Source organism: Gorilla gorilla, chromosome 4, assembly GCF_029281585.2.
Source record: "Gorilla gorilla gorilla isolate KB3781 chromosome 4, NHGRI_mGorGor1-v2.1_pri, whole genome shotgun sequence".
Taxonomy (NCBI): domain Eukaryota; kingdom Metazoa; phylum Chordata; class Mammalia; order Primates; family Hominidae; genus Gorilla; species Gorilla gorilla.
In genome coordinates this window covers 37,563,955-37,575,872 of record NC_073228.2, presented here as the reverse complement: position 1 = coordinate 37,575,872, position 11,918 = coordinate 37,563,955, and the positions used below count along the sequence as shown (strand labels likewise).

Sequence of the window (11,918 nt, the reverse complement as noted above, 5' to 3'; positions counted from 1 at the left end):
GCAAGTGCATGTATTATATTGAATAGAAGGCATATTAGGAAGTAAATATTTTAAAATATAAAGGTTAAAACATAAATACGTAAATTTTTTGGCCCAGCAAATTTGGGTGTGAGAGTCAGAACTTACTTTTGAGAACCAGGTACATGGCTGGAGGTGAAGAGGGACTCTCAGGTATGGAACCTAAAACATTTGTGTGGTTTTATTTTTTAAATTAATAAGCATGCACTCAGGATGTAATTAAATAAAAATAATAGCAAAAGAAAAATATACACAAAATATACAGTACATTTTGGCATAAAACTAGATTATTTGTGGAAGTGAATAAATATTACTGATAGAGCCAGGCGCAGTGGCTCACGCCTGTTATCTCAGCACTTTGGGAGGCTGAGGCGGGCAGATCACTTGAGCTCAGGTGTTCGAGACCACCCTGGCCAATATGGTGAAACCCCGCCTCTACTAAAAATAGAAAAATTAGCCAGGCGTAGTGGTACAGTGCCTGTAATTCCAGCTACTGGGGAGGCTGAGGCACGAGAATGGCTTAAACCTAGGAGGTGGAGGTTGCAGTGAGCCGAGATCGTGCCACTGCATTCCAGCCTGGGCGACAGAGTGAGACTCCATCTCAATAATAATAATAATAATAATAATAATAATAATAAAAAATAAATATTACTGATAGGACATACATTTTGAAAGAGGAAAAAACACACTGGTATTGAAGGCTATAAAAGACTGGCTTTTTTTTTAGGGCTTAATTATCCTATGGAAAATCTATGTGTATGTATAAAATGCCTTTGTGTCAATGGGCCCGCCGTGTCCATGGAGAGAGGCTGAGGTGGTGCAGCTCCAGCCCAAGGCACTGAGATGCAGGGATGGGAAAGATGTCGTTTCCTTAGTCCGGGCAACTGTCTGGGCTTTGAGCAAGAGGAAGCTGCAGCCCACCCGGGCACCCTCACCCTGACACCTTCAGCAGTAAACAAGATAAAACAATTCCTTAAAGATAAGCCTGAGCTTGTAGGTGTAAAAGTTGGTGTCCGAACCAGGGGCTGTAATGGCCTTTCTTATACTGTAGAATATATGAAAACAAAAGGAAATTCTGATGAAGTTATACAAGATGAAGCCAGAGTATTCATCAAAAAGAAAGCACAGCTAACACCTTTAGGAACAGAAATGGACTATGTTGAAGACAAATTATCCAGTGAGTTATGTTCAATAACCCAACATGAAAGGAACTTGTGGCTGTGGAGTAAGTTAATATTTGACATCTCAGGACTCTTCTGGCCATAGGCTCCAGGAAAGCTGGTGGAAACCTTGGGGCTCACTGAAGAAATCATGTGACTATCACGTGCTTAACTTGCGGCTGCCTTGTAAGGAAAATAAAGTGATTCATTTTGAAAATGAAGCCAGTAAGTTAGATTCCAGAAGAAATGACATTTGTATTCTCTGTAGGGGACAGAAAGTGAGAAGACATCACTCTCTTTGGATCATTTAATCCTCTTGCATCATTTGTTTTAGAACCAGTTTCATCAAAGTTGCCTTCCTGGGCACCTGTTCATCCATTTCCTGAACCATGTACACTCATTAGATCTCTATTGAACGGCTTGAACACGCATCCCCTTCAGCATTTCTCCCATCCAGACTGGCGACTCCTAAAATCAGAGACAGGACGTCCTGACTGCTGGTAGTAACATGGTGGTACATTGTTTTTCCACCCAAACTTAACATAGCCATTTTACATTTTTATCAAAAATTCACTGTCAGATGCCTTGTTGCAGACCCTTTAATAGTGCCAGGCAAGGATTTGCTTGAACTATAGTACAGATTAGTGCTGAGTGATGGTAGCAAAAGGTGAGAAAGACTTCATCCACCTGTTTTTAAATCTGTTTCTTTTGCCACCCTATATGTCTGCTCAGAGATGAGATCTCAAGCTGATTTTGATCCTTTCCATTGAGGGGTCTTTTAAAAGCCATGTAGCCCACCTCCCTCAGTTCTCTGTGTAAGGAAGCAAAACCCCAGGGAAGCCAAAGGGCTCCTGTCCACCCCCCCTCCACAGGCGGAGAGCAGGGGCTTTACCCCCATCTCCCCTTCCTTGTAGGTGACATACATGCTCTGCCCTCTGAGTCAGTCAGTGAAGGCAAATGTTCTGACTTCTTTATCTGGTCAACATTTTGATAGAATTTCCTTATAATTTGATGGAGGTCATATTATTTTTATTTTGAGTGGGAAGAATACTTTAAAATTCTTTTATGTGAATTACCATCTTGTTTCCTTAACCTTTGAAACAATGGTTTGTAGAAGAGAAAATATTGTAACAACCCAGAATTATGCTTTTGGAATGTGGTCCTAATTGCAAAGGAGAACATGGGGAGCTTTTCTTAAAATTCCCAGTATGCAAATACTTCCTGGTTACTCAGTCCAGTTGCTAAAGTTCTTAAACAATATTTTAACCTAACATTTTTATCACCAACTTTTCTTCAAAAGTGTTCCTAGTTTCTGATTTTCCTGGGTTTGACATATTAAGTATTCTGAGATGACATATATGCGTTTTTAGAAAGCTGATTCTCATGAATTCAAGTAGCTGAGTTTCTTTATGTTTCTTTTATTTACTGAAGTAGTTGGCACAAAACCCACCAAAACCTAGAGTGGTAGTTTTATGTAAATGCTCATGAGTTTTTATCATTAATATAATTGTTGATCCACTTATAATTTGTGCAATACTGTATGTATGTAGAGATTGAGCTGTCGGTTTAAAAAAATGTGGCCTCTGTGATCATTAAAAAAATAAAATGGGCCAGGCGTGGTGGCTCACGCCTGTAATCCCAGCACTTTGGGAGGCTGAGGCAGGCGGATCACCCGAGGTCAGGAGTTTGTAACCAGCCTGACCAACATGGAGAAACCCTGTCTCTACTGAAAATATAAAATTAGCTGGGCATGGTGTTGTATGCCTGTAATCCCAGCTACTCGGGAGGCTGACGCAGGAGAATCACTTGAACCTGGGAGGTGGAGGTTGCGGTGAGCCGAGATTGCGCCATTGCACTCCAGCCTGGGCAACAAGAGTGAAACTGTCTCTAAATAAATAAATAAAATGTCTTTGTGTAGGTACACATCAAAACTTTCAATTTAAATAAAGATCAAGTTGAGTAAGATCCATCTAGGACCCAAGTAACATAATATGTGAATAATTTAAAGAGTTTCTATTATGCACAAGAAGTTTAAATTATAAATTTAGTGTTGGTCAAGTACTAATTGTAAGATCAAGACTCATATATTAGTAAAAGCTCAATAGAGAATAGTTGTGCAACATAATTACTTTGGCCTCATTTTTCTTTTCCTTTTTGGGCACTTATAGTATAGCAATACTGTATCAAATAGTGTAGTAGTGCTGAGATACAGAGAAGTCAATCCCTAACACCAGATTTCCTGATTCTGCTCTGGAACTTCTTGTATTGCCTCCAATGAATCAGCAACATCCTGCAATTCCTACTCATGGGCATCTTTGATTTATCTCCCTGCCTGCTGTTTTGCTTTTCGTAGACAACAGCCAATGGCTCTGTAATTTCTTCAAGTACAATTCTTTTAGCCTCAGCTATGCAGCACTTCTCTTTTTTTCCCCTTTCTGGTACTCTAGTCATTTCTGTTCTTGCTTGCTATTCCTCAAAAGTTTTACAACACAAGAGCCGTAGCAAGGCTTTACATCGTATCTAAGACAATTCCAAGTATGTCTAAGAGAGCTGTGCAGGGGCTGTTTATGAATCTAAATTATATAATTAGTAGAAGAACTTTCCAATTTACTCAAATCCCCTTTGCAATTGTATTGCCTATGATCTCTGTCTTTAGACTTGACCAGGTTTTTAACTAGTTCATACTAGCTTTGCTTTTTTGTTGTTGTTTAAATGGAAAGTACTATTGAGCACTTACCAAATGTTAGACATTCTATAGTCTTATCTCATGCACTTCTTCCAGTTATGTGAGATACATAGGGAAAGTTAGCAGCATAAGAAAGAGGCAGAGCCAGATGGGCTGAGTTAGCAGCCTAGCTAGGCTATTCACTAGTTTTGTCATCTTAGGCAAGTATCTCATTCCCTAGGAGTTTCTGGTACAAATACTCACCTCACACAGTTTGGTGAGTAAATGAGTTAATATATGTAAAATACTTACAATACTTATATGTAAAATACTTATAAATACTTATATGTAAAATACTTACTTTAGTGAGTAAATGAGTTAATATATGTAAAATACTTGGAATCGTGGCTGCATACAATCAGCACTATATAAATATTAACTGTTAGTATTTTACTCATTTTACAAAGAGAGACAGACTCAGAGGGATCTATGCTGCTGAACCCCGAACAGCTCATAAACAGCATCATCTTAATAATTATATTATTGAATGGTTATATATTTTTGGACATATATGTAATTCCCACCTTTGAGGTCCTAAAATGCTTCAGTCAATAGCTCTATATCTAAATCTTCATGTATACTAATCCTGTCCCTTAGGATAAAATCCACAGAATAAAGTCCAAAAATATGCCAATGTTTAAGATTTTGGTGTTCATTGCCAAAATATCTGTCACCTACCAGCAATACATGAAGGTGTCCATTCCCTTAAACTCTTACTAATATTGGGTAATATTCACTACTTACAGCAAATCCACAGACCTTCAATTTTAACATTATATTTGTTAAGAGGGTAATTTTATTTTTTAAGGTGGTTCTTTTTTTGCTAATATTTAGCAAGAATTAAATAATGCCAGACTGTCTGTTCACTTAGAAAGTGTTGGCCGGGCGCAGTGGCTCACACCTGTAATCCCAGCACTTTGAGAGGCTAAGGTAGTGGATCACTTGAGGTCAGGAGTTCGAGGCCAGCCTGACCAACATGGTGAAACCCCATCTCCATGAAAAATACAAAAATTAGCTGGGCATGGTGATACACACCTGTAATCCCAGCTACTTGAGAGGCTGAGGCAGGAGAATCGCTTAAACCCAGGAGGCAGAGGTTGCAGCGAGCCAAGACTATGCCATTGCATTCTAGCCTGGGCATCAAGAGCAAAACTCCATCTCAGGGAAAAAAATAAAAGTGTAGATAAACATTCCCAACTATTGTCCCTGTTTTCTAGCGTAATCTATATCACTTTTGAATACGCTTCCCATATCCAGCTTATTATGGTTAGAGAGACACTGAATTGACATCTACATGTTATCTGAGTATTTCCATTCATTCAGCTCTCTCTCTGATAAGTGACATGGTTATAAGTCGCTTATCAAATTTGGTCTCTTTCTTCTAAATACGCTAGTTGGAAATGAAATGTAAGTTTTCTAGATACATCTGCAAGGCAAATATTATTATTTGGAAGTTTTTGTTTCTCCAAAAGAATAAACTTTAAACTATTTCATTTCAGCAATAAATACAACTATTGTTTATCAGCCTCTGAAGATCTTATCTTCCTGTCTGAGGTCGCTGCGGAAGCTGGGGTGGTTGCCAGGAAGGAAACAAGATGGAGAGGATAAAAAAAAATAGATGGATTTCGGGATTCTCTGCTGAATGGATGTTTGGAGACATTTGTGCTAAACAAAAAAAGATATTTTAAGATAGAACAATAAATTTACATGCCTACTATTCAGAAGTTCTTTAAATCTTAGCAACTAAAAACAAATGTAAAATGGTCCAATTAAAGACCAGAGAGAGGAGCAAAGTCTATACACTTCATGACCGGTATCAGTTTCTGAGTCAATACTTCTGGGTGACTGACAAAATACAAAAACAAAATTTCTGTGCAGACAACTATGACTTTAACCTCTGTTGCATATAGAAACAGAATAAAGGTGTTCAATTATATTAGATTTACACCTGCATGTGTATGTTGAGAGAGAGAGTATTGTGCTACTACATGTTTAATAATTAGCTCTCTAAACAATGATCTAATTTATGACATTTGCCAATTTCTGTGGTGTAAATGCTCTCATAATGGCTGATTTCAAAATGATATCACTGAATATGGAAGTGGGAATAGGTGCATAGGATCAACTTTCACAAGCCAGTGCAAGCCAGCTCTAGCATACCACCATAGAATCTTCAGAACAAGTGGCAATTTATTACATTGTCACGGGAGTCTGTAATTGCAGCTGCCTACATCACTACACACAATTAAACCTAATGTGTGCTGTCAAATGTAGAAAACTGCATAACAAGGATGGAGGAATAAACTTTCATACTTTCTCTGTCCCTCAGCGTCTATGGTCAGTGCTACCATTTGATCTGCCTCTAAAAAGTTTCTTCCTTGATCTATGGAAAATAAATGAAGACGACCTTCTTGTGGCTGAAGAAAATAAATTATTAACCCCCGGAGTCACAGAAAATAAATAGGGAGGCTTTGTTCAAGCTAAAGAAAATAAATTAAACATAAAAGATGCTATTTCAGAGACAAAGATTTATCATTTTTAAAGCTGGTTGAGGGCTAGACTAATATTGCAAAGTTCCGGAGAGTAGCTCTACACTGCTTCCCTGAAAAACTCATTATAAACCAAGCTACAGTCATCTTCTGAATTACAAAAGAGCCCTGGCAGTAGGCAGGTAGTTTGTCCCTCCGCCTATTCTTCAAGAAATAAATAGCCTCCCTTCTTTATGGAAGATTATGCCCCGTTCTGTTTCCTTCCCAAGATGCTTTGCATGTATGCTGTAAATTGTCCGCTTTCAGCTCAGAGACAACTTGTCAGAGAACATATTCAGAGCCATCTTTCCAGGTTCACAGTCTCTTCTGCAAGGGTTGTGGGCATATCAGGTGATCCACTCACTATCTACATGTGACTTACCATTATTTCAGGGGCTGACTTGTGTGTCAAAGAGCTTAAGTTTAAATTATTATTTGATAAGGCTATTTTTTTTGTGGTGCCTATAAAAACAGTGAAATAATTGAGCCTGAGAGAAAGAATAGCTGCACCCATGAATTTGAAAAAGGGTGCATTTTATTTTCTATTAAAGATTCCTCATTTATTATTGGGTAATTAGTAACATCAGGAAAAATGTCAACATTCAAATTTAGGAGGCAGAATTGTGAGGAATTGACAAGAGTGAAAAATAAGCAAATTATCATTAAAAACAATACTAGCACTTCCTTGACCTTGGAGTGTGATCTTGGCCGATATATCTTGCAGGTGTGGGATTTAGTTTTTACACCTTGTAAATTTATAGCTAAAATGTACAGAGAGCTTCCTATGTGTCAAGCTCTGTCTGACATTTGTGGCATGAATCACCTGATTTAAATACACGAGGAGCTCATAAGCAGCATCTTAGTGAGCCGATGGCAGTTTACTGAGGTTATGAGTGTCACCGTTGCCATCCTAGAGAGCACTGTTTTGCACCATATGATCTCCAGTATCCTTTGTTTCTTATTAACTGGATAAGTCTGCAGCTCCTAAAGTACTGAATCTCAGTGTCTAGGGATGGGGCCCAGGAATCTACCTTTCATCATTATCCACTCAGATGATTCTTACACGTACTGATGTGTGAGAAACAGTTTTTGGAGAGTAATTCTATGCAGACCTTAGTGACTTTCAAAGGTCTGAACCTTCACCAGCACTATGTTCTGGCCCACAGAAAAAGCTGGACTTTTCTATAATGTCCACATTGCCTACACTGCATTGTCTACACCACATTGTCTACACTACATTGTTTCAAAGGCAGCGACTCCAAGACTGTTCCATGCCTACTGTCCAACATCTTTCCCATCTCCTAATACCTTGTGTTAGCCAAGATTTGTCTTTCCCCAGAGGGTCTTTAGTCAAGGACATCACAAGTATTGCCCCATAAAGGGAAAATGGTTGCCTGGATGGACGCTTGATGCATCTTTCATTCTTTGCTATCAGACTTCAGGCCTAAGGAAGCTGCCATGCAGTAATAGCAAGAGTACTCAGATGAAAGCCAAAAACATGAGCTAAAAATCAAATTTCCTCCTTACAGTGAGACTTTGAGCAAGTTGGTAGATCTTTTGAGCCCAGTTTTCCTCAACTGAAAAATAAAGATAATGACATCTAGCTTGCAGGGTAGTTGTGAGAATTAAATATGATATTTTATGCTAAGGAACCTCAGTAATTGGAGGCATTCAGTGAAAATTGTTGAATCTCTTCCTTGACTTAATTGTTCAGGGCACACATCATTCAAATCATGGGAACTGTAAATTCCAATGTGTACATTGAGAGAATGGCAGATTTGCAAATTTTATGGGAGTTATAAAGCAAAATGTGATTGGGACCACAGAGGCTGATATTTTTATTTGTGATGAAAAGGTTCTGTGTTCTCAAGGAGTTTGAATCTGAGTACATGCAAAGATATGCACATGATTTACTTCCTAATGACAAAGATTCCTCATATGTGGGCCTGTTGTGCTCGCTATTCTTTATACATTGACTTCATTAATTAAAAACAAATCTGGACTTTCTGAATCTCTATTGAGTTTAATCGTATGTGCATAATCAATTTGTGTATAAGATGCCACATAAAATACATGCAACAATACAAATACGTTTTGACATTTGCTCCCAAACTGAAAAGTATTTATAAGTAAAATAATCAAATCTTTTGATTTCCAGTTTCTTTTCTGAATAATGGCTTATTCCCAAAGAGTGAAGTGAGTACCTGCTTTATGATGGGTACTATGTTAGTTACTAGAGCACTTGTTCCCATCTTTGCACATCAGAATAAATTGGGTGGTATTTCACAAATAAAATGAAATTGAAAGTATAATTAAATATACATTCAATTAATATGGTATGAATATATGTTGTAAAGTATTATAAATTATACATTCAATATGTATGTATTATAATAAACATACATATAATAATTACAACACATAATTATAATTTTAAAATAATTTTCTATATGCAATTATAATTTATATTTATAAAAATTATAATGATAATTTATATTTATGTATCATAATTTATATTAATTATATTTATAAATATAATTTATAAACTATAAATATACATAATATATTTATAAGCTACACATATATCATTTTAAAATTATAAGTATAAATGTAAATTTATATTTATAAATATAAATTACAATTATATCAATATATAAATATTTGTATAATTTTATATAAATTATAGATATATAATTGAATATAAAATAATTAAATACAAAGGTAGATTATAATTTAAAATAAACGTAAATCTGATTCTCTGAGATATGACTCCACCTCAGAATCAGATTTGCCCCCACCTCAGAGACTCAGGTTCCATTTGTCTGGAGTAAGAACAAGATGCTGGTTTATTCTAAATACTCTCTGATGTGCAGTCAGGGTTCTGAACCACTACCTTAGACATACAAGAGGAAATAAGATTCAATCACTGCCTTCAAGGAGCTGACCATCTAAACTCTTAACTGGAGCTGCCATTACAAAGTATCATAGACTGAGTGACTTAAACAACGGAAATTGATTTGTCCCAGTTCTGGAGGCTGTAAGTCCAAGATCAAGGTGCTGGCAAGGTAGGCTTTATCTTGAGGACTCTTGTTTTGGCTTGCAGGTGGACCACCATGTCACTGTGTGCTCACATGGCCTCTTCTTTGTGTATACATGTGGGGACAGAGAGAATAAGCTCTCGGGTCTCTTGCAAGGTCACTAATCCTATCATGAATGTTCTACTCTCATGACCTCTTGTAACCCTTATTACCTCCAAAAGGCCTTATATTCAAATACCATCACATTCAGGGTTAGAGTCCCAATTTAAATTTTGGGAGAGACACAAGCATTCAGTCTATCATGGGATAAACAGGTACATAGATATATCACAACATTATGTAGTGTCTTGCTATAACAGAATGAGCATATGTCACATGCAGCTATATGAACTGTCGTTACCAGGTGACTCTTTTTCATTACTTAGATAATATCTTGAATCATTAAATCAGCTGAATAATTAAAGAAGTATATTATGCTTCAGTGTGTCCTCATCAAGAGAAAGGATCTACATTTTGAGGAACATGTCCGACTGGTTCCTTGAGAAGTAACCATGGCCTGACAGAGCTGAAGGTCTCTGGATTCACTCAGTGGCTCAGGAAGAAATGAAAGTTCAAAGAGGTAATCTTAACTATTTTTGACTGAGTGAGCCAGCCCCTGTCTAACAGAAGATGATAAGAGATATCAGACCTTCCTTGCAGACAGTTTCTTCTTGAAGACATGCTGCAAACTATGTCAGGGGTGGCTGTTGTCTGATTTCTAAGTTATCAGAAGAAAAAGGTTTACAAATAATGTTTTGGAAAATTTAATTGAAACTGCCCACTTCAAAAACACACTTAGTCAAAAACAAAGGTGGCACCTATCAGCAAGAAAAGACTTTGATCCCAAATTTCAAATTATCAGTTTTCCTCCTACAAAATAGAAGTAGTGTTAGTGGAACGCCCATGTTTCCATCTTTGAGTTTGCTGGTTGCTTAGTCTGGGAATGTATCTTAGTGACCTCATGTCCCTCATTACATTTTCACCCTAGCTATAAATAAGTGAATAGGTGAATAGATTCTTCCTCATTTCTATTTCCTCAATAAACAAATTATATATAACAACCTCATATACATATATGTGTGCATGTATGCGTTTGTATATATGTGTGTGATGTGTGTGTGTGTTTGGTTCCACCAGAGTCAAAATATTGAATACTTTAAGTACATCTTACTACTTTCAAAAAATCTATAAAAATTTTTAACGGCCTCCATATATTATTGTCATTTATAAGAAGGTCACATTACTGAACAAACTATTCTAACCGGAACACGGCCAGAAACCAAATATTAGGCACATGCAAATACACATTTACACACACACACATGCACACACACACAAACACTATGAACAATGTTCTAAAAGCTTGTACATTCAACTCTATGCAGTTTACTCTAGAGAATGCCAAGTTCGTAATCCAGAACTCAATTACTCTTGCTTTGTGTTTCCTAGCCAACAGCAGATTAACAGGAATAGAGACTGCTGTAATAAGATAAATTGTCAACAGTAAGTGATGCTAACAGTCTATGTGTGAGTAAATGATGAAGCAGAAGAATGCTTAAAATCAGATACCAAGTAAGATGAAAATTGCAGCAGTCGGGACCATTTTATCAAGAGGTTGTACATGTATTTTGGAAGTCCCTGAGGGATTGTGTCTGTTAATACACCATAAAGTATCCAGTGACTGTAATGTTGACTGTACATTTTTTGGAAAATATAAATTATATTCAATATTTTTGTTCAGTAAGGTAAGGAGGTTGATTATACTTAGAGTCATAATGATTTAAATTGAGAATATTAATTTGAGTATCCAAAGAGTTAAGATTTCTTCAGACATCTGGAATCTTAAAGTAGGCAATTATTTTTAGAAACTAAGGTAAATAAGACATCCATGTCATGCTGATAATGCAAGCAGTGTGCATCACTGTGTTTGCTTTTTGTTCTGTAGGCATATTTAATCCCCAAATTTGATGAAGAGAGTTGTATGATAGTTTGATTCTAACTCTGAAATATAAGTTCTTTCTGATGTGCTATAGCAGTTCTTAAAAACATGTGTGAGGAAATTCAACAAGATAGGAATATTGCTTTGATAGAAGTTATTTAAATTACCTTGAAAAGATAAGTAGAGGTCATATCTGCTAAATGGGCATAACACTTATAGGTAGGTATTCCAACCTAGAGGCTTAAAAATTACATAAATACAAGCAACGTCCTGAGGAAAACCCCAGATTTGTTTATTCCTCTACCAACTAGAACTGTAATCTTTTCTCTGCAAAAGGTTGAGCAACTCTTGAAAAAACTGGCCAGAGAAATCAGTTGTTAACAGTATAAATGAAGACTTTAATCATGCATAGTCAGAAACCATATTTGAGAATTATGCATTTCCATGTGACCTAATTTCAGGTGTCCTAAA

At 36.7% G+C, this 11,918-nt stretch overlaps 1 pseudogene; it reads left to right on the top strand.

The window, feature by feature from the left end:
• Positions 1-799: 799 nt before the first annotated feature.
• LOC101126156 (iron-sulfur cluster assembly 1 homolog, mitochondrial-like) lies at positions 800-1,252 on the top strand (annotated as a pseudogene).
• The last annotated feature ends 10,666 nt before the right edge of the window (positions 1,253-11,918 follow it).